The 23,551-nt window shown below is 40.7% G+C and overlaps 1 protein-coding gene across 3 annotated transcripts in view; it reads right to left on the bottom strand.

Moving 5' to 3' along the window:
* RGL1 (ral guanine nucleotide dissociation stimulator like 1) overlaps positions 1 to 23,551 on the bottom strand; it is a 277,517-nt gene that overhangs the window by 190,242 nt on the left and 63,724 nt on the right. Inside the window, exon 1 of one of the 3 annotated variants that reach the window (XM_059875401.1) lies at positions 6,569 to 6,583. The exons of the other annotated variants lie outside the window; for them this stretch is intronic. The gene's annotated coding sequence lies outside the window, so the exon portion shown is untranslated. Of the gene's footprint in view, positions 1 to 6,568; positions 6,584 to 23,551 lie in introns of those variants that run through there. 3 annotated transcript variants of the gene reach the window in all.

The raw sequence follows: 23,551 nt of genomic DNA, 5'->3' as shown, positions 1-23,551 counted from the left end.
ACTTTTTATTTCTTTTCCTTATTGCACTGACTGGTAAGAGTTTCTACTAGACCGTTGAATAAGTGGAAAGAGTAAACATCCTCATCTTAGCTCAGTTCAATTCAGTTGCTCAGTTGTGTCTGACTCCTTGTGGCCCCATGGACTACAGCACGCCAGGCTTCCCTGTCCATCACCAACTCCCAGAGCTTGCTCAAACTCATGTCCATCGAGTCAGAGATGCCATCCAATCATCTCATCCTCTGTCATCCCCTTCTCCTCCTGCTTTCAATCTTTCCCAGCATCAGGGTATTTTCCAATGAATCAGTTCTTTGCATCAGGTGGCAAAAGTATTGGAGTTTCAGCTTCAGCATCAGTCCTTACAATGAACATTCAGGACTGATCTCCTTTAGGATGGACTGGTTGGATCTCCTTGCAGTCCAAGGGACTCTCAAGAGTCTTCTCCAACACCACAGTTCAAAAGCATCAGTTCTTCAGCACTCAGCTTTCTTTATGGTTCAACTCTCACATCCATACATGACTACTGGAAAAACCATAGCTTTGACTAGACGGAACTTTGCTGGTAAAACAGCTTTTTAATATGCTGTCTAGGTTGGTCACAGCTTTTCCAAGAAGCAAGTGTCTTTTAATTTCCTATCTTCAGTGATTTTGGAGCCCAAGAAAATAAAGTCTCCTGTTTCCATTGCTTCCCCATCTATTTGCCATGAAGCAATGGGACTAGATGCCATGATCTTAGTTTTCTGAATGTTGAGTTTTAACCCAACTTTTTCATTCTCTTCTTTCACTTTCATCAAGAGGCTCTTCAGTTCCTCTTCACTTTCTGCCATAAGGGTGGTGTCATCTGCATATCTGAGGTTATTTATCCCAGCAATCTTGATTCCAGCTTGTGCTTCATCCAGTCCAGCATTTCTCACGATGTGTACTCTGCATGTAAATTAAATAAACAGGATGACAATATACAGCCTTGACATAGTCCTTTCCCAATTTGAAACAGTCCGTTTTCCATGTCCGGTTCTAGCTGTTTCTTCTTGATCTGAACACACATTTCTCAGGAGGTGGGTAAGGTGGTCTGGTATTCCCATCTTTTTAAGAATTTTCCACAGTTTGTTGTCATCCACACAGTCAAAGTTTTTCATGTAGTCAATAAAGCAGAAGTAGCTGTTTTTCTGGAACTCTCTTGCTTATTCCATGATCCAACAGATGTTGGCAACTTGATTTCTGGTTCCTCTGCCTTTTCTAAATCGAGTTTGAACATCTGGAAGTTCTCAGTTCACATACTGTTGAAGCCTGGCTTGGAGAATTTTGAGTGTTACTTTGCTAGCATGCGAGATGAGTACAACTGTGCAGTAATTTGAGCATTGTTTGGTATTGCCTTTCTTTGGATTGGAATGAAAACTGACCTTTTCCAGTCCTGTGGCCACTGCTGAGTTTTCCAAATTTGCTGCCATATTGAATGCAGCACTTTAACAGCATCATACTTTAGGACTTGAAATAGCTCAGCTGGAATTCCATCTCCTCCACTAGTTTTGTTCATAATGATCCTTTCTAAGACCTACTTGACTTCACATTCCAGGATGCCTGGCTCTAGGTGAGTGATAACACCATCATGGTTATCTGAGTCATGAAAATCTTTTTTGTATAGCTCTTCTGTGTATTCTTGCCACCTTTTCTTAATATCTTCTACTTCTGTTAAGTCCATACTGGTTCTGTACTCATCATAATCTTGGAGCAAAAAGGATTCAGGTTTCACCATTAAGTGATATATTTTAAAATAGCTTTATTGAGATATAATTCACATGCTACAAAATTAAGCCATATAAAGTACATAATTTAGTGACTTTAGTATATTTGTAGAGATGTGAAATCATTGGCCTATCAGATTGAGGAGGTTCCCTTCAATTTTTCGTTTTCTGGGAGATTATTATAATGGATAGATGTTGAATTTTTTCACATGTTTTTCTTGCATCAATTAAAGGACCAAATAGTATTTTTCCTCCATTGTAATAAAGTTAACTACATTAACTGATTTTTAATATTAATCAATCTTCTAGTTCTAGAATAAATACCACTTAGTCATAGTGTATTATGCTTTTTATATATGTATCATTTTTGGTTTGCTAATATTTTGCTAAAATGTTTTGACCCATGCTCATGAAGGATATTGGTCTTGGCTTTCTTTTCTTATAATATCTTGTCTGGCTTTAATATCAGGACACTGCTTCCCTGTAAAATTAGATGTGTTTCTTCTGCTATATTTTCAAAGTGAGTTTATGTTGGGTTGGTGGTATTTCTGCCTTGAATGTTTCATACAATTCACCATTTAAACCATCTCACTGCACAAGTTTATCTGCAGGAAGTTTACTATGAATTAATGTCTTTGATTGATATTCAGGTTCTCTATCAATTTTTGAAATAATTTTTATTGTCTTTCAAGGGGTTTGTCCATTTCATACAGATTGTCAAGTTCATTAATATCAAGTTGTTTATAATACTCTGTTAGTTACCCTTATAATGTGTGCAAGATCTTCGAGATATTTCCTTTTTCATTATTGATATTGGTAATATTTATATCCTTTTGGTTCCTTCATCAATATTGTTGTTCAGTCATTAAGTTATGTCTGATTCTTTGCCACCCAATAGACTGCAGCATGTCAGGCTTCCCTGCTCTTCACTATCTCCCAGAGTTTCCTCAAACTCATGTCCATTGAGTCGATGAAGCCATTCAACCATCTCATCCTCTGTCACCCCTTCTTCTCCTGCCCTCAATCTTTCCCAGCATCACAGTCTTTTCCAATATTTTCCAATATTATATTAATCTTTTCAAATAATCACCTTTGTTTTAATTGATGTTCATTATTTTTTCTGTTTTTTACATCATTGATTCATTATTTGTTTTCTACTGAGTACGTGTTTAATTTGTTCTTACGTTTCTAGCTTAAGGTAGAAGCTTACATTATTACTTGTCATAGAGTTTTAACCTTTTCTAATGTAAGATATTAAGAACACACAGAAGAAGTATACAAAAAAGATCTTCATGACCCAGAAAACCACAGTAGTGTGATCACTCACCTAGAGCCAGACATCCTGGAATGTGAAGTCAAGTGGGCCTTAGGAAGCATCATTACGAACAAAGCTAGTGGAGGTGATGGAATTCCAGTGGAGCTATTTCAAATCCTAAAAAATGATGCTGTGAAAGTGCTGCACTCAATATGCCAGCAAATTTTGAAAACTCAGCAGTGGCCACAAGACTGGAAAAGGTCAGTTTTCGTTCCAATCCCAAAAAAAGGCAATGTCAAAGAATGTTCAAACTACTGCACAATTGCACTCATCTCACACTTTCATGCATTGGAGAAGGCAATGGCAACCCACTCCAGTGTTCTTGCCTGGAGAATCCCAGGGACAGGGGAGCCTGGTGGGCTGCCGTCTATGGGGTCTCACATAGTCGGACACGACTGAAGCGACTTAGCAGCAGCAGCAAAGTAATGTTCAAAATTCTCCAAGCCGGGCTTCAACAGTATGTGAACCGTGGACTTCCAGATGTTCAAGCTGGATTTAGAAAAGGCAGAGGAACCAGAAATCAAATTGCCAACATCCATTGGACCATCAAAAAAGCAAGAGAGTGACAGAAGAACATCTCAGTCAGTTCAGTTCAGTCACTCAGTCCTGTCTGACTCTTTGCAACCCCATGGACAGCAGCATGCCACTTCTGCTTTATTGACTATGCCAAAGCCTTTGACTGTGTGGATCACAATAAATTGTGGAAAGTTCTTAAAGAGATGGGAATATCAAACCACCTGACCTGTCTCTTGAGAAATCTGTATGTAGGTCAAGAAGCAACAGTTAGAACCAGACATGGAACAACAGACTGGCTCCAAATTGGGAAAGGAGTATGTTAAGGCTGTATATTGTCACCCTGTTTATTTAGCTTATATGCAGAGTACACATCATGAGAAATGTTGGACTGGAAGAAGCACAAGCTGGAATCAAGATTGCTGGGAGAAATATCAATAACCTCAGATATGCAGATGACACCACCCTTATGGCAGAAGGCGAAGAAGAACTAAAGAGCCTCTTGAAAGTGAAAGAGGAGAGTGAAAACTTTGGGTTAAAACTCAACATTCGGAAAACTAAGATCATGGCATCCAGTCCCATCACTTCATGGCAAATAGATGAGGAAACAATGGAAACAGTGAGAGATTTTATTTTCTTGGGCTCCAAAATCACTGCAGATGGTGACCTCAGCCATGAAATTAAAAGACGCTTGCTCCTTGGAAGAAAAGCTATGCTGCTGCTGCTGCTGTTGCTAAGTCACTTCAGTCGTGTCCAACTCTGTGTGACCCCATAGACAGCAGCCCACCAGGCTCCGCCATCCCTGGGATTTTCCAGGCAAGAACACTGAAGTGGGTTGCCATTTCCTTCTCCAATGCATGAAAGTGAAAAGTGAGAGTGAAGTCGCTCAGTCGTGTCCAACTCTTCACAACCCCATGGACTGCAGCCTACCAGGCTTCTCTGTCCATGGGATTTTCCAGGCAAGAGTACTGGAGTGGGTTGCCATTGCCTTCTCTGGAAAAGCTATGACCAAGCATATTAAAAAGACAGCATATTAAATAGCAGAGACATTACTTTGCTGATAAAGGTCCATCTAGTCAAAGCTATGGTTTTTCCAGTAGTCATGTATGCATGTGAGAGTTGGACTATGAAGAAAGCTGAGTGCTGAAGAACTGATGTTTTTGAACTGTGGTGTTGGAGAAGACTCTTGAGAGTCCCTTGGACTGCAAGGAGATCCAACCAGTCCATCCTAAAAGAGATCACTCCTGAATATTCATTGTAAGGACTGATGCTGAAGCTGAAACTCCAATACTTTGGCCACCTCCAATACTTTGACCACCAATGAAGAACTGACTCATTGAAAAAGACTCTTGATGCTAGGAAATTTTGAAGGTGGGAGAAGGGGATGACAGAGGATGAGATGGTTGGATGGCATCACCGACTCAATGGACATGGTTTGAGTAAGCTCTGGGAGCTGGTGATGGACAGGGAGGCCTGGTGTGCTACAGTCCATGGGGTCACAAAGAGTTAGACACAACTGAGTGACTGAACTGAATGTAAGCTTTTAAACCTATATATTTGCCTTTATTACATTTCACAGATTTTACACGATAATATCAATTTTCTTTTTATTTAGTCCAAAATATTTTCTAACTTCCATGTGATTTCTTCTTTGAATCATGTATTATTTAGAAGTATGCTGCTTAATTTCCAAACATTTGGGGGTTTTTCAGATATTTTTCCATTACTTATTTCTAATTTAATTCCTTGTGATCAGAGGACATACTACATATGATTTCAATCATTTTAAATTTCTAGAGAATTATTTAACAGCTGGACATATGGTCTATCTTGGTAAATGTTCCTTGTGTACTAGAAAAGAATGTGTATTTTGCATTTGTTGAGTGGAGTGTCCAATAAATGTCAGTTAGTCCAAGTTGGTTAGAATGTTTAAAAATCCATGTCTCTCATTATTCTCTGACTGATTTGTCAATTATGAAAAGGCATGCTGATATCTGCAACTATAATAATAGATTTGTTTTTTCTCTTTGCAGATTTGTCTGCTTCTTCATGCATTTTGAAGTCAGTTATCCTGTGTTTACACACTTAATATTATTATGCCTTCTTAATTAATTGATCCCTTTAATCATTGTGAAATATCCCTGTTAATCCTTCATAATATTTCTTATTCTGAAGCCTATTTTTTCTAGATAACTAATATAGCTAAAACAGCCTTATGTTTTCCCAACCTTTTCCTTTTGTGTCTTTATACTTAAATATAATTCTTATAGATCACATATAGTAGGGGTTTTTACTATCCTAGGACTTCCCTGGTGGCTCAGACAGTAAAGCGTCTGCCTACAACGCAGGAGACCGGGTTTCAATCCCTGGGTGGGGAAGATGCCCTGGAGAAGGAAATGGCACCCCACTCCAGTATTCTTGCCTGGAAAATCCCATGGACGGAGGAGCCTGGTAGGCTACAGTCCATGGGGTCACAAAGAGTCGGACACGACCGAGCGACTTCACTTTACTATCCTAACAATGTCTAATTTTTTACTATAGAATTGAGACCATTTATATTTGATGAAATTAATGATATGATTTTATTTAAATCTGTCATTTTGCTATCATTTTGCTATTTGTCTCATCTATTCTTTGTGTTTTCCTCCAGTTTCCTTTCTTCTGGATTGGCTCAGTGTCTTTTAATTCTATTTTATCACCACTATTGGTTTGTTGGCTTTATTTTTATTTTTCAAGGCTCATCTAGGGTTTACAATATGCATCCTTATTTATGTTTACCTTGAAATAACATCCTATACTATCTCATATGTAATGTAAGACTATTGCAATAATGTATTTTTATCTCTTATCCCATTCTTTGTGCTAATGTTGTCACACAGTTTGCTTTTTCACGTTAAAATTCCCGCAACATATTCTTATTGTTTTTGCTTTAAGTGATCAATTATGTTTTAAGAAATTTTTAAATGATAAAAATGTTCTTAATATCTATCCACATATTTACCATTTTTAGAGCTCTTCATTCCTTTGTATAGATCCATATTTTCATCTGGTATCACTTTCCTTCTGCCTGAAGAACTACGCATCTTGTAGTTCCGGTTTGTCGGCCACAAAATCCCACAGGTTTTCTTTGTCTGAAAAAGTTTTTATTGTATATTTCATGTTTGAAAGGTCTAGAATTCTATATTGACAAACTTACTTTTTCCCCACACTTAAAAGATACACTACCATCTTTGACTTGCAAGTTTCTGAAGAAAAGTCAGCCGTAATTCTTTTGTTCTTTTGTACATAATGTGCCATCTCCCCCTGTATCTACTTTGTAAGATTTTCCTCAGAATCAGTTGCTGTCTGTGGTTTGATTAGGAGGTCCTTGGTGCAGCTTTCTTAGTATGTATCCTGCTTTTGTGTATTCATAGACCCCCTCAGATCTTAGTTGATATTTTTCATAAAATTTGGAAAATATTTGGTCATTATGCTTTCATATATTATTTTTGTTCTTTTTTCCTCTCTCTCTTTCTCTTCTAAAGACTCCAGTTTGCATGTTAGTCGATATGCTAGTTCCCCACAAGTCTGTTTTTTAATTTAAAAAAAAAATTCTTTGGCCACACACCTTGTGGGGTCTTATTTCCCCAATCAGGGATCAAACCCTGGTCCATGGCAGTGAAAGCATGGAGTACTAACCATTGGACTGTCAAGGAATTCCCTGCTGTTCTTTTTAAAATCTCTCTGTGTAAGCTTCATTGCAGTTAGGTTTTACTGCAATGCCTTCAAGAGGTTATATTGCTTTATCTTCAACTTTATTTTTTATTTCATGTATTCTGCTGTTAATTCCTTTATCAAGCAAATTTTTCATTTCAGATTAAAGTTCCCTTTACTTTCTCTTTATATTTCCCTTTTCTCATCATGTCTGTATTTTCCATTTAATAACTGATTGCTGTGTTAAGTTGCTCAGTCATGTTCGATTCTGCGACCCCATGGACTGTATAGTCCGCCAAGCTCCTCTACCCATGGAATTTTCCAGGCAAGAATACTGAAGTGAATTGCCATTCCCTTCTCCAGGGGATCTTCCCAACCCAGGGATCGAATCCAGGTCTCTTGCATTGTAGATGGATTTTTTACCATCTGAGCCACCAGAGAAGCCCCAATAACTGATTGTATTGAGTGCATTTATAATACCTGTTTCCATGCCTTTGTCTACTAGCTTTATAACCTCTGTCATTTGGGGGCTTGTTCATGTTGACTGATTGTTCTCCAGGCTTTAGATCACATTTTCCTGCTTTTTTGCATGTCCAGTCACTTTTTATCAGATGCCAAATATTGTGAAAGGAGTACATCAAGGCTGTATATTGTCACCCTGCTTATTTAACTTCTATGCAGAGTACATCATGCAAAATGCTGGGCTGGATGAAGCATAAGTTAGAATCAAAATTGACAGGAGAAATATCAATAACCTCAGATATGGAGATGACACCACCCTTGTGGCAGAAGGCAAAGAAGAAGTGAAGAGCCTCTTGATGAAAGTGAAAGAGGAAAGTGAAAAAGTTTGGCTTAAAACTCAGTATTCAGAAAACTAAGATCATGGCATCTAGTCCCATCACTTCATGACAAATAGATGGGGAAACAATGGAAACAGAGAGAGACTTTATTTTGGGGGGGCTCCAAAATCACTGCAGATCATGACTGCAGCCATGAAATTAAAAGACACTTGCTCCTTGGAAGAAAAGCTATGACCAACCTAGACAGCATATTAAAAAGCAAAGATGTTACTGTGCCAACAAAGTTCCATCTAGTCAAAGCTATGGTTTTTCCAGTTGTCATGTATGCATGTGAGAGTTGGACTATGAAGAAAGCTGAGGGCTGAAGAACTGATGCTTTTGAACTGTGGTATTAGAGAAGACTCTTGAGAGTCTCTTGGACTGCAAGGAGATCAAACCAGTCAATCCTAAAGGAAATCAGTCCTGAATATTCATTGTAAGGACTGATGCTGAAGCTGAAACTCCAATACTTTGGCCACCTGCTGCGAAGAACTGATTCATTGGAAAAGACCCTGATGCTGGGAAAGATTGAAAGCAGGAGAAGAAGGGGATGACAGAGGATGGGATGGTTGGATGCCATCACCAACTTGATGGACATGAATTTGGGTAAACTCTGAGAGTTGGTGATGGACAGGGAAGCCTGGCATGCTGCAGTCCATGGGGTTGCAAAGAATCGAACACAACTGAGCAACTGAACTGAATTGAAATATTGTATTTTTCTTTCTTAAGAGTTAGATTTTGTTTAATTCCTTTTAAAAATGTTGACCACTGCTCTGACAGAAAATTAAGTCTCTTGCAGATTAGTTTCATTTGCTTGATGCTTATTTTTAAACCTTTTGCTATGAGTCTAGATTATCCTTTATGGCTATTTTAGCCCCACCATTAACACCCAAGTCTTACAAGATTCCAAGTCTTACAAGGTCTTTAGGTTCCTACTAAATGTTCCATGTGTGGAATGGGGTCTTTCTGCTCTGACTGGTAAAAACTTAAATTATTCCTGGTCCTATGTGATCTCTAGGAATTGTTCAATCTACATGTACAGAAAAACTCTTCTTTTGCCAGAAATCTCACCCTACAGTTATGCAGATTTGTATTCAACCAACGACTCCAGGGAACCCATATGCACATTTCCGGAGCTCTTTCTTAGCATAAGTCCTTCCCTTCCTATAGTCTGTGTCTCACAAATTCTATCTGCATCAACCCACCTAAATTCTAACCTCTGTCGTCTCAACTCGTCAAATGTAGGGTTCTGTTTTGTTCTCACTCCATGCACCCTTGTCCAGAAATAACCTGGAAGGAGAAGACCACGACAGTCACTGGATGCACATCATTTGCTTTCCTTCTCAGAAATCAGAGTAGCATGCTGCCTATATAGCCGGATGTTTGAAAACATATATTTTGTCCAACTTTCTAGTTGTTTTGAGTGGTAGATTAAGCAGGGATCCTAATAACCTCCATGACTGGGAGTGAGAGGTATGTAAATGCTTTTGTTTGAAAAAAAACACTATATATTTTAAATCAATTATTTGTATAGTAATTCCATATAGCATAAGATGGGACCAAAAATACAACTGCTCAGCTGTAAATCAAATGATATAAATCAACTAATATTTGAAGAAATTGTAAAAATCTTTGCACATGTAATAAATGAATGTGGAGTTGGTACTTTACTGCCAAAATATAATGAAACCTGTCAAGAAATCTAAAAGTCATTTGTATCTGAATAATACAATAACTAGTTTTAAGGAAATAAGCAGTTTTTTTTTCAGCACTTCATTTGATAGTATTCAATGACCTAATGTTTTCTGCTCTTGGGAAGTTTTTCTGACCAAATAACCTCTGCTCTGTTTGCTTGTTTTCACTTCTCTGAAATGTAAAGATGAATTTCACACTAGGGTACCAAACATAGGATTGCCTATGACACTGGATGTCTTTCTAGAAAATAAAAGAGTCCTCCAAACTTCAAGACTCACAATAGTTAAGAAAAAACGTTCTACGCTACGTCTTTATTTTTATTGGAGATTGAGATTCTTCTCCCCAGTCCTCTTTGCCCCGCAATCCTTCAACAAAACCAATACCATCACTACCATACAACTAGTCCCCGCTTGCACATAGGTTAATTTACAAACTCTTTTTTTATAACACTAGTTGCTTAGAACTTGGAATGCATTTTTAGACAGGTTAGAGACTTTTTTGAGATGCTTTGGTATATGTTACCGGTTCTGTACAGGATCCAGACCAACTCAGAGAGAAATCTTTTTTTGGGAGAAAACAACTAAGCCCGTTCACAATATAACTTAATGATTATGGAGTCTATCTATCCTCCGTTTCCCATAAATATTGAAGTACTGCCTCGTGAATCTGCCTGCCACTACAGGGGACCCTGGTTCCATCCCTGGTCTGGGAAGGTTCCACATGCCTTGGAGCTACTAAGCCTGTGCACCACAACTGCTGAGCCCACGTGCCGCAACTTCTGAAGCCTGCTGACCCTAGAGCCCACGCTCTGCAACAAGAGAAGCCACCGCAATGAGAAACCCGCACCCCACAACTGGAGAGTCGTCCCCACTCGCTGCAACTAGAGAAAGCCCGTGTGCGGCATCCAAGATCTAGTGCAGCCAAATATAAAACTGAAAAAAAGGAAAGAAGTGGATAACATGAAGGAGCCGAAACCCTTGTCAAGTTTCTAATTTAAAAATCTCATTATTGATTATTGACTCTGTGTTACCCTATGTAATTCTCACGAATCTGCAAGACAGGTATCTGTATTCCTACTTTTAGGATAAGGAAAGTAAGCCTTTGTTGGTGGTGGTGTTCAGTTGCTAAGTTGTGTCCAACTCTTTGTGGCCCCATGAACTGCAGCATGCCAGGATTTCCCGTCCTTCACTGTCTCCCAGAGTTTGCTCAAATTCATGTCCATTGAATTGTAAGCCTTAGAAAGGTTAAATAAGGTGTACAAGGTCACATAAGAAGTTATAGAGGTAGGGCCAAAATCCAAACCCAGATTCATTTAACAGCCAAAACTGTGTTCTTAATCGCACTTACTTTGCAAGTCCAAGTTTGTCTTTTCACGGGTACAACTCTCCAACATGCACAATCCTTTCAAGTGAAACCATAAACTCTCAAAGGAGAATGGATGTGAGATTGGATAAAACAGGAATAAAACTAACCCTGCAATCTAAGTTCGTTCTGGGTTCATGAACTCTTTCTTTTTCTTTCCTTCCTTCCTTCTTCCTTTTTCTCAACTATAATTGACACACAACATTATATTAGTTTCAACATCATAATGATCTGATATTTGTATATACTGCAAACTGATCACAGTAAGTCTAGTTAACATCTGTCACCACACAGTTACACATTTTTTTCTCTAGTGATTAGAATTTCTAAGATATATTCTCTTACAACTGTCAAAGATGCAATACAGTATTACTCACCATGCTGTACATTACATCCCCATGGCTTCTTTCTTTCACAACTGGAAGTTTGTAGCTTTTGATCCTTAATTTCACCTAACCCTAACCCTAACCCCTAACCCCTTACCCTCTTCCACCCCCAACCCCCGCTTATGGCAACGACCAAGCTGTTATCTGTATCATGAGCTTGGTTTTGTTTTGTTTTTAGATTCCACATATTAGTGAGATCATATGGTATTTCTCTCTTTGTATGACTTATTCTCTTAGCATAATGCCCTCAAGATCCATCCATGGTGTTGCAAATGGTAAGATTTCCTTCTCTTTTATTGCTGAGTAATACATATTCATCCATCAAGGAACACTTGGGTTGTTTCCATATGTTGGCTATTGTAAATAATGCTACAATGAACATGAAAATGTATATATCTTTTCAAGTTAGTGTTTTCATTTTCTTCAAATACCCAGAGGTGCAACTGCTGGATCATATGGTAGTTCTGCTTTTGCCCGCGGAACCTCCATGCTGTTTTCCATAGTGGCTGTACCAATTTACATCCCCAACAAGAGTGCACAGTGGTTCCCTTTCTCCACATCCTTGCCAACCCTTCTTTTTCATAACAGCCCTTCTAAAGTGTGAGGTGATATCTCACTGTGGTTTTGACTTGGATTCCCCTGATGATTAATGGTGGAGAGCATCTTTTCATGTACCTGCTGACAATCAGTATGTCTTCTTTGGGAAAATGTCTATTCAGATTCTCTGCCCATTTTTTAATCTTTTTTTTTTTTTTTGCTATTTAATTGCTTTGGTATTTCAGATATTAAAAGTCTTTACCAAATACATGATTTGCAAATATTGTCTCCCACTTAGTAGGTTGCCTTTTCATGGTATTGATGGTTTCCTCTGCTGTTTGGAAGCTTTATAGTTTCACGTAGTCCCACTTGTTTAATTTTGCTTTTGTTGCCTTTTGTTTTGGTTTCAGATTTTAAAAATTATCACCAAGACCAATGTCTTATTACCTATGTTTTCTTCTGGGAATTTTATAGTTTTGGGTTACTATTCAAGTCTTTAACCCATTTTTGAGTTACTTTTTATGTGTGATGTAAGACAGTGGTCCAGTGTCATTATTTTGCAAGAAGCTGTCCAGTTTTCGCAATACCATTTATTGAAGAGATTGTCCTTACCCCATCATATATTCCTGGTTCCTTCGTCATAGATTGTCTGGGTTTATTTCTAGACTCTATTCTGTCCCATTGATCTATTCACCTGATTTAATACCACTACCATACTGTTTTGATTACTACAGGTTTTTGATACAGTTTGAAATTAAAGGGCATGATAACCCAAGCTTTGTTCCTTCTCAAGACTACTTTGGTTATACAGGGTCTTTAGATGCTCTTTATTCCTTTTTCTTGCCTAATTGCTCAGGCCAAGACTTCCACTACTATGTTAAATGAAAGTGGCAAGATGGGCATCTTTGCTTGTTCCTGATCTTACAGAAAAGATTTTCAGCTTTTCACCATTGAACAGGGTATTATTAATAGCTGTGGGCTTGTTATATATGGCCTTGATTACATTCCTTCTATGCCCATTTTGCTGAGAGTTTTTATTATAAATGGATGTTAAATTCTGTCAAATGTTTTTTCTGCTATCTATTGAAATAATCATATTCTTTTTTAACATTAATATTGTTGATGTGGTATGTCAGTCACACTGATTGATTTGTGGATGTTGAGCCATTCTTGTACCCTTGGAATAAATTCCACTTGATCATGGTGTTAATCATCTTTCTATAGAAAAGAAAGGTTAAGCTTGCTCCTTCCTTCATAACACAGAAATCACTGTGCAATAATTCCCCTGGCATCTTATCTGCTTCCCAACCTAAAAACACATCTACTTGCATATTACTCTAATCTTTCGAATTTTTTTATTCATTTATTGCATACCCTACCCTCATGAGCAAAGACATTCCTCCTCTTATTCAAAGCTTATTTCTGTAAATGTGCTCAAAACACTCCATGACCTCTGTGAAACTCTCCAAGTTTACTATTTCTTGCTTATATATTCCACTCATCCATCTTTACTTACTCCTTCCTACAATTCACAAGCATTTTTTTAAATCCCTTTTCAATTCTATATTTTCTTCTAACGATCTCCATGAATCTTTCTCCTTCAATTCAGAGAAAGCTTTTAAAAACAACAATATGCATTTCATTTACTCCACTTTCCATCTCTCATAAGTCGACTCCCTGAAATCTGGTTCCAGTGCCACCGCTCCATCAAAATTATTCCATTACGATCTCCTATGACTTTCTAGATAACAAATCTAATTGATGCTTTTGAGTATTTATTTTTGTGAATTTTTGCAGCATTTGGCCCTTCCCCATTCATCTTTCATGAAATTTTCTTCATCACTGGCTTCCATGACACTGTTCTTCCCTATTCTCTAATCTTCTGCAGTGCCCCCTCACAGACTTTTTCATGGGATCTGCTTTCATGTCCAGTTCCTTAAACACTGCTGTTCCCCAGGGTTCTGTCTTGGCTGTCTTTTCTTACTCTAAATTCTCTCTGAGTGATTTCATCTATATTCATTCTTTCAGCTGCAACCACAGATGCTGAAATCACAATAGTAAACAGGCTTGTCCTAGTCTTTAAGTGAATAATCACATGAATAATATCACTGCCACTGTGATAAGTGCCTTGAAGGAGAAGACGACTCTTTTTGAGTGAAAGCAGGGGAGCTCAACTAAACTGCAAGCACACTGGAGGTTTCTATGAGAAGGTCAGGTTAAGCTGACCAAAGAACAAAATGGAGGGACATGTTCCAAGCTGAGAAAAGACCGTGCCAGGTGGCCTGAGGTGGAAAAGGTTCATTCTGAAGATAGGCTTTTACACAAAGTGTGTAAGGCTACAGAAGTTAGCAATTATCACACATTTGGATAAAAGCAGGTTATCAGAAGTGGTGGAAGAGCTGAGCGGGTGGAAGGAAGAAGATAAGCCTGATATATGCTGATATGCAGAGGCCAGAAGGGGAAGAGCATTTTCTGACACACTGCGGAGGTTAAAAGTTAAAGTTAGTGTTGGCGAGCAGCCTTTGAAAGATTTCATCTGGTGGCCGCAGATGAAACTGAGGAACTTAGTGTCAGGGAAACAAGTTTGAAGTTATTAAAATAGCAGGGGTAAAATGAGCATCTGTAAAACAGTGGCAGTTGAAATGGGAATGAGAGAAAAGAGTTAAGAAATGTGCAAATCGAAGAGACTAACACAACAAGGGCAGATTGGGTTGGCAGGTCAGGGGGAGACAGAGGAAGCCAGAAAAGACCATTCCTACTGAATGGGACTACAGGGAGAGAAACTTTCTATATACCAGGCTCAGTTCCAGGGCCTGAGGACACAGTGTGAATAAAATGTGCAAAATCTTTGCATTCGTGGAAATCACATTCTAGTGGCTAATTTACCTCTTGTCCTTGAATTTCAGTATAAAAGGTCATTTTTAATTGGGGGAGTAAAAAAAATGGGGCACTACATTTTTAGATTTTAAAAAAAGCAATAAAGTTTCTTTTAAAAACCTCCATCTATTCTGTTGGTATCCAATTATCCAAGGCAGAGGAAGGCCACACAGGTCAGGGCTGCACTGCAGACTATTCAGTGCCAACTGATAGTTGGGACTGACAGTGGGCGGATTTGTTAAACAGGAGAAAACATCTCTAAGGTTTGAAACCTGGGATCTTCATAATTTATAGTGGCAGAATTAAAGCTAAACAGGGATGGCCCAATTTGTTCCTCTTCCAAGAATGACACAAAATATTTCTTTGTTGCAGAACCAAAATCTTGATTTTTACATCTTCATTCTACTGTAGGAATTGAGATGAAGGTCCATACCAGAATCCCATCCTTCATTGCCCTTGTTGTTGTTTAATCACTAAGTCGTGTCTGACTCTTTGTGACCCCATGAACTGCAGCACACCGGGCTTCCTAGTCCTTCATTATCTCCTGGAGTTTGCTCAAACCATGCCCACTGATTCAGAGATGCCATTCAACCATCCATACATGACTACTGGAAAAACCTCAGCTTTGACTATACGGACCTTTGTAGGCAAAGTGATATCTCTGCTTTTTAATACTCTGTCTAGGTTTGTCATAGCTTTTCTTCCAAGAAGCAAGTGTCTTTTAATTTCATGACTGCAGTCACCATCAACAGTAATTTGGGAGCCCAAGAAAATAAACTCTGTCACTGCTTCCATTTTTTCCCCTTCTATTTGTTTGCCGTGAAGTGATGGGACCAGATGCCATGATCTTAGTTTTTTTAATGCTGAGTTTCAAGCCAGCTTTTTCACTCTCTTCTTTCACCATCATCAAGAGCCTCTTTAGTTCCTCTTCACTTTCTACCATTAGAATGGCATATCTGAGGTTGTTGATATTTCTCCTGCCAATCTTGACTCCAGCTTGTGATTCATCCAACTCAGGATTTTGCATGATGTACTCTGCTCGTAAGTTAAATAAGCAGGGTGACAATACACAGCCTGTCATACTCCTTTCCCAATTCTGAACCAGTCTGTTGTTTCATGTCCAGTTCTAACTGTTGCTTCTTGACCTGCATACAGGTTTCGCAGGAGGCAGGTAATGTAGTCTGGCACTCCCATCTCTAAGAATTTTCCAGTTTGTTGTGATTCACACAAAGGCTTTAGTATAGTCAATGGAACAAAAGTAGTTATTTTTCTAAAATTCCTTTGCTTTCTCCATGATCCAATGAATGCAAGCAACTTGTTCTCTGGTTCATCTGCCTTTTCTAAACCCAGCTTATACATCTGGAAACTCCCAGTTCACGTACTGCTGAAGTCTAGCTTGAAGGACTTTGAGCATAACCTTGCTAGCATGTGAAATGAGCACAGTTGTATGGTAGCTTGAACATTCTTGCCCTTGCTACCAATTAACCCTTGCAATATGAGGCATGGAAGTTATTATATGACTTACTGTGTTAACTTCTTTGTCCAAAAACCAGGTCATCCTAGCAAAATTTGTGTAGTAACAACCCCCAGAATCCTATGAAGAAGGTGACCCACCAGTAATCATGAGGTAAGTGAATGGGAACTGTTCACGTAAATGCCCACACACATACACATACACCGTCACTAAGCCCTATGTGGAGAATTCCAAAAGCAAAGTATTATACCACCAGCAGGAGTTATTGCAGCTGAACTAAAAATGAACCACTTACAACCTAAGCCTGTCCTTCGAGGCACTGACATCTTCCTCCCAAAAGAGTTGACAGTGGCAGGCTGTCAAGGAACTACCTCACAGCCTCCTCCCTGCTGTCCCAGGCCGCACACCACAGCTTTACAAAGATAGAATAATAACTAATGTGTCAATTAGGCTTTCTTAAACTAGCTCTGTGCAGGGTCTATCAAGGCCCCCCCCAGGCCAGTTCCTGCCAAAAAATGACCACTGCCCCAGGAGTGGCTGACAGTTCAAGTACGGTCCCTCCCTGACTCTCCTGGCATTTTTCCCATTTCCACAACTCTTCAAATTGAAAATTACTCTAAGGTCATTTTAATTACATGCCTTTGGGTACTTTAGTTCTCAGAACAGCTCTGCCATGTAAATCTATGCTTCTACTCTGGTTTGACAGACAGGAAAATCGAGAGACTTATACCAGACCACACAGCAGTTCACATCTGAGACCAACCATTTGGTTCTTGGGTAGATAAAGTGACTTGGAATGGTACATCTATTTGCTATCAGAGATATCCACTATGAATGGCCTCTGTTTCTTTTCTGCCTCCTCCCACTGTTCCCTCCCCTCCCCCTGATTCCCAGAGTTACGGGAACATGGTGGGCACTTGAGAGACACTTAATGACATACCTGCCATAGCACCCGGCAGCAAAGATGGTTGTTGAATCCACTGAGCACCATGGGTTCAACTGAATAAAGAGCAGGACTCCCCAGATAATTATAATAGGATGTGGAATGGATTCCGTTCCAAGTCTTGCCAAGAAGAAGCCTGAGGGGCCCCTAGCTTTTCACCATTCAGCCTCAGTAACCACAGGAGGGAGCCGGAGAGACCCAGGAAGAGTGGACAACACTTGACTCCTCTCTCTGGTGCTCCCCTGTCACTGCCACACACACCCCGACCGTCCATTAAGTGCAAGGGCGGATGGGGGCATAGCCGGAGGACTCCCAGAAAACTGCTCACTGAGGCTGGGAGTGACTGCAGACTCCACTAACAAATCGTCACTGAACTGATTCCAGGGATAGTTCATGGGAGAAACTGATGGATGTCCCCTGGAATCCGAGTGTCTGCAGACACAGAGCCTGGGCTCGCGCCCCATCGTAAAGGCTGATTAGAGCCAATGGGCAAAAGCAGAGTGCAGGGGACAGGCGGCAAGCCACACTCTCAATATGAAGATGCTGCAGTTTCCTAGGATTCAAGTGAGCATCACGACGGGTAGCCAGAATCGAGACATCTTGAGGGGACCTTGTCTAAAACGGCTGACTCCCTAACAGGTTGTGGGGTTGGCCTCCAGAAACGGGAGCCCAGGGAGGAGTCAAAGAACACTAAAGCAGAGAGGTCTCCAGGGGAAGGCTTCCAGAAGGAGCCAGAAGTGCAACCCACACAAGACAGAAGACGTGTGTAAGCATGTCACATGGAGTGCAGCAAGGACCAAGAGAGAGCCAGATAAGCAGCACTCAGACAAGCAAAAGGATTTTGTTTTCCTTCTAGTCACCTACCACTATCACTGATTCTAGAAAAAAAAATAAAGAGCAAGAACATAATATTATTGAAGGCAATAGTGCGGAGGGGGCAGGAAACTGTCCCCTAGCTTAAGCCCACTGCTGTGTGTCCATTTACTAAACTTGGTTGGACAATAGATGAAGGCAGATCTTGAGGTCCCTCCTCCCTGATAGATCAGACCCAGTCCTGCTGTCACTGCATTTCTTCCAACCACGTGCCATGGGGTGAGAAAGAAAAGTAGGATGGAGCACACCTTCTACTCTCTCATGAACTTCATCGTGAGCACCTCAAAACTGAGGGTTCACACAAATAACCAGGCGATCCAAGGTCAGTTCCGGGCCAGCTCTAGTATAAGTAATGTTAAGGCTTCAGAGAACAAAAACTCATCCTTTCTTGGTCAAAAGGTTGGGAGCCCCTCGTTTAGTGGATTGGTGGTCCTCAAAACCAAAACCTAGAATCTGTTCAACAAATCCCTGTGTGATTTCAGGAGTAACATTTGATTAATCCACATCTCAGTTTCCCCATCTGTTATAAGATTCTTAAAACCAACTTTCTGCCCACCTTCCAAAGACATAGAAAGGCTTCATATGAGACCTGTGTTAACAGTATTATCCAGATGCTCCCAAAGTAATACAGCAAAGTTGACTGCTGGTCATGCTTCTTCTCTCAGGGGCTGGACCCAGTGGTACTACTTGACAAAGCCACCACAGGAGGCTTGCAATTCCTTTCTTCTCATATCGCCACCCCTCATAATTAAAAAGGCCAGTGATTAGTGATGCAGTCTGCTTTATCACTGGGGCATAACTACCTGGGCAGTTTCCTATTACTCTGTTCAGATCTGAGCAGGTGAGGGATGGGAGTGGGAGGAGGGGTCAGAATGTAGAACTAGTCTGGTCACAGCCACTGGGAGAACGGGTATCATCCCATGTAACAAGAGGAGGTTCAGTCTGGCAGGCAAAGCACCACATCCAACTGACATATAACGGTCCAGCCAGTAGTGGTGAAGGCAGAGGAGACGAACTGGTACTGACTCAACAGGTGGGCACAACACAACGGCAGAGAATTGGCATACACTCCTGAGAAGATCTGGACTGCACACCATAAGCTTCAAGGAGGCTGTCAACAGACAGTAGGACCCAGACTTCGGGTTGGAATTTGGGGCAGATCCTTAGGCTCTGGTAACAGGAGAAGTAAAAACAAGGAAGGAACAAATGAGTGGGCAGATAAATGAGAACCAAGAGGGAAGAATCAAGACAGTCATAAGGTCAGTTATAAAACACAGAGTACAGTGACTGCTCATGAGAACAAAGTAAATGCTCGAACATTCAAACCAGGGCTAACAGCAGAGGCAGACCACCAGCAGTGAGGGAGATGAAGCAGAGGAAGCCTACACATGAGATCCCATGGCTCCAGCTGGGGAGAGGAGGACCCCTGGATAGGGAAAACCAGGTTCCACCTAACACAGTTTATGTCACTCTTGAGCAGAATCTGCAGATGATAATACTAAAATCAGGGTAACTTCCCCATGGCAGTTCTTTACTTGCTCCACTCACAATAAAATATGCTGATCTACGACTGAGCGACTTCACTTTCACTTTTCACTTTCATGCATTGGAGAAGGAAATGGCAACCCACTCCAGTGTTCTTGCCTGGAGAATCCCAGGGACAGGGGAGCCTGGTGGGCTGCCATCTGTGGGGTCGCACAGAGTCGGACACAACTGACTCGACTTAGCAAACAACAGAAGCAACATTGTAACAAATTCAATAAAGACTTTAAAATGACCCATATAAAAGAATACATTAAAAAAAATCATTCAGGGCAAATCACAGCAGCATATGTGAGGAAAAAACAGTCAATGAACCCTATAATCCTGGGCTATTGACCCAGAAGTGAGGTATTAGAGGACCAGGTTGCCTTGCCTCAGAAATAACAGTACTATTGGCCAGATATCACAGTGCACAGTATCCAAAAATGGGCACACAACATATGTAATGAATAAGAAGGCTAAAATCTTTACTATTCAACTAAATGAGAGTATGAATGTCAAATCTTTTCCTGTTCCGAAGCAAAGCATCCATACAAGTATTTCAGAGGAGACCATTTTGGTTTTGTATTGCTGCCAAAGATTCTATGAGTTCACACAAACCTAACATGGTTATGCTAGATATTTTATCAGTCCAAGTACAAGAAAACAATTTCCTCTTTCTACAAAGGGAGCAATTTAGTGCAGGGAATTCCTTATAAAAGTGATCAAGGAACTGAGTCCTAAACAGTTTCTTACAGAAGAGTGTGATCTAGAGATCAGCAACAGCTGGAACGTTGCCCACTGCTAGACTGGAGGAACAAAAGGAGGAGGGGCTGCCACCAGAGCCCCCCCACCCCCGACGAGGCCACAGAAATGTGCCGGTGAATGTTTATCGTAGCTCTCTGTTGGAAGAGGCTTCCCTGGTGGCTCAGATGGTAAAGAATCTGCCTGCAATGCAGGAGACACAGGTTCGATCCCTGGGTCCAGAAGATCCCCTGGAAAAGAAAATGGCAACCTACTCCAGTATTCTTGCCCCAGTATTCTTGCCTGGAGAATTCCATGGACAGAGGATCCTGCAGTCCATGGGGTCGCAAAGAGCTGGACACAACTGAGCAACTTTTCACTTTCACTGTCCTATTGGAATAAAGGTTGCAATATCTGAGGTGTGGATGCACCCACCAAAGCTTAAGTCATCAATGTGATATCGCTGAACACAGAGGTATGGGAAATGAACAAAACCATCCCTCACGAGCAAGTGTGAGCTGGTTCCAGCGCAATCCTAGGCTCAAGCCACTTGATGGAAGCTGCAGACCCAGTGGAATTGGATGCTAACCGTGCAGACAAAGAAGCAGAGAGGAAGGGGGAGTACACCACATCATCCTCTAGTGCTTCCTACTGACACAACCCAGCTGGAAAGATGCCCAAGTAGAATCCCCCTACAACACAGAGCGGAGTGGAGAAAGGAGAGAATGAAACAGGAATACTTGTAATTTTTGCTGATATTTTTCATATACTCGATTAGATGCATTTGGCAATGCAGGGTTGAAATGCATGGTTGCTTAGGACTGCAGATGAAGCATCAGCATGCAATTAACAGTTCAATTTTGGCCTCAACATACAAAACCAGTGACTGTTCTGAATCTCTGAATATATTTAAAAGATGGCTTTGAGGTTTGAGATTTTTTAATAATACTATTGAACATCTCATAATAAGCTCTATTTAACACCAAGGAGTGTTTTGTGTACTTTGAGGAGAATTTAGAGTGATTAAAATTCCATATACCATGTATTTTCTCATTAAACACTCGCCATCATTCATATCATTCATTCAACAACCATTTCTTGAGCATCCACTCTGTGAAGACTCTGTTCAAGACATTCAGCATACAGCAATGGACAGAACAAATAAAATCCCTCCCTTCAAGGAGCCTACACACTAGTAGAGTAACTAGACAATAAAAATAAACAAACAGACCATACAGAATATTATAAAGTGGTAAACACAATGGTGAGGGAAAAAGCAATAAAACAGGGATAGGGAGTGATGAGGTGGTTCACAACTTTTAAAAGACTAGTCAGGAAAGGCCTCACCAGGAAGGTGTCATCTGAGCAAAGATTTGAAAGAAGCAAGAGAATAAGCCAAGGATATGAGAGGGGGTGGGGTGAAGAGCCTTCCAGAAAGACGGAAGTGTCCCCAGGGTGGAAGTTGCCTAATATATTATAGGAACAGCAAAAAGATTGGGGCAGAGTTGAGGGAAGCAGCAATACAGATCATGTACTCCACTAAAAAGTCTTTAACTTTTTGGCATGAGTTAAAGGGGAAGCATCTGCAGGGTTCTGAGCAGAAGACTGACATCACAAGGATCATTCTGGCTGCTAAGTTTAGAATAAACTATTTTATTTGTTCTCATGTCCATTGAATCAATGATGCCATCCAACCATCTCACCAACCATCTCATGGCAAAAGCAGGGAGACCAGGCAGGAGACTACTGAAATATTTCCAGCTCTTGCGACATGATGCGGCTTAGGTCCAGGTAGCCGAAGTAAAAGCTGGACAAATTGGTCAGACTGGGAATGTAGTTGGAAGGAAGATACAAGAGGATATGCAGAATGATTGGCTGGAAGGTGGAAGAGTCAGAAAGAAGTTCAGGGATGACTAAAATTTGGGGCCTGATAAATGATAACTATAAATGGATTAGCTTTAGAGAGAAAAATGAGATTTTGTGTTTGGACATGCTAAGTTTGGGGTGTCAGTTAGATATTTATGACAAGGTGTTAAGGGACTTCTCTGGTGGCCCAGTGGCTAAGACTACTCTGCATTCCCAGTGCAGAGAGGCTGGGTTTGATCCCTGGTCCAGGAACGAGATCACCGCCATGCCACGATGAAAGATCCCATGTGCCACACCTAAGACCCAGTGCAGCCAAATGAAAGTATTTAATTTTTAAAAAGGCAAGGTATTAAATAGATGTTGGACAGAATGCTCTACCTTGCGTTCAGGTAAGGGTCTAGGCTGGAGGTATAAATTTGGAGTTTCTCAACAGGAAGATGGAATCTAAGGTCATGATACCTGACCTCTGTGGACTGAGTCTGGAAGCCCTTCTGAATTGAGGTTCTGTAAAATCATTTTTAAGGCAAGACAAGAGTAATTTACCATAAAAGTTTCTCTGCCATCTAAGCCAGTACCCACTCCCGTTTTAGTGTGCATTGTGCTTCTACGCTATACATAAACTATATTCTTTTAGAAGATACTGGAATGCCTACTTGCCAGGGCGGGGGGGGGGGGGGGGGGCGGGGCTGGGGTGGGGGGAGGCAGTTTCCTCCTGGCACCAGCAAGGTAACTCCTTAGGAGATAACATTCCTTTCTTGATCCTGTAGGGAGTCACAAGGCCCTGCTACTCTTGTTGGATTATGTAAATAGTATGTTGCCTTGATGTACAACCCTTTGTCTCAAAAACATATATAACTGTGCTTTGATGTCCAACTGGTGGAACAGTCCTCAGAGCTTTCTGAAAGACTGTCTCCCAGATTATAACCCTCCATTCAGTTCAGTTTAGTCACTCAGTTGTGCCCGACTCTTTGCGACCCCATGGACTGCAGCACGCCAGGCCTCCCTGTCCATCACCAACTCCCATAGTCCACCCAAACTCATGTCAATTGAGTCAGTGATGCCATCCAGCCATCTCATCCTCTGTCGTCCCCTTCTCTCCTGCCCTCAATCTTTCCCACTATCAGGGTCTTTCCAAATGAGTCAGCTCTTCGCATCAGGTGGCCAAAGTACTGGA

This window comes from Bos taurus, chromosome 16 (assembly GCF_002263795.3).
Source record: "Bos taurus isolate L1 Dominette 01449 registration number 42190680 breed Hereford chromosome 16, ARS-UCD2.0, whole genome shotgun sequence".
In the NCBI taxonomy this organism is placed as follows: Eukaryota; Metazoa; Chordata; class Mammalia; order Artiodactyla; family Bovidae; genus Bos; species Bos taurus.
The sequence above is the reverse complement of the archived record's forward strand: the minus strand, read 5'-3'. Positions and strand labels throughout refer to the sequence as shown.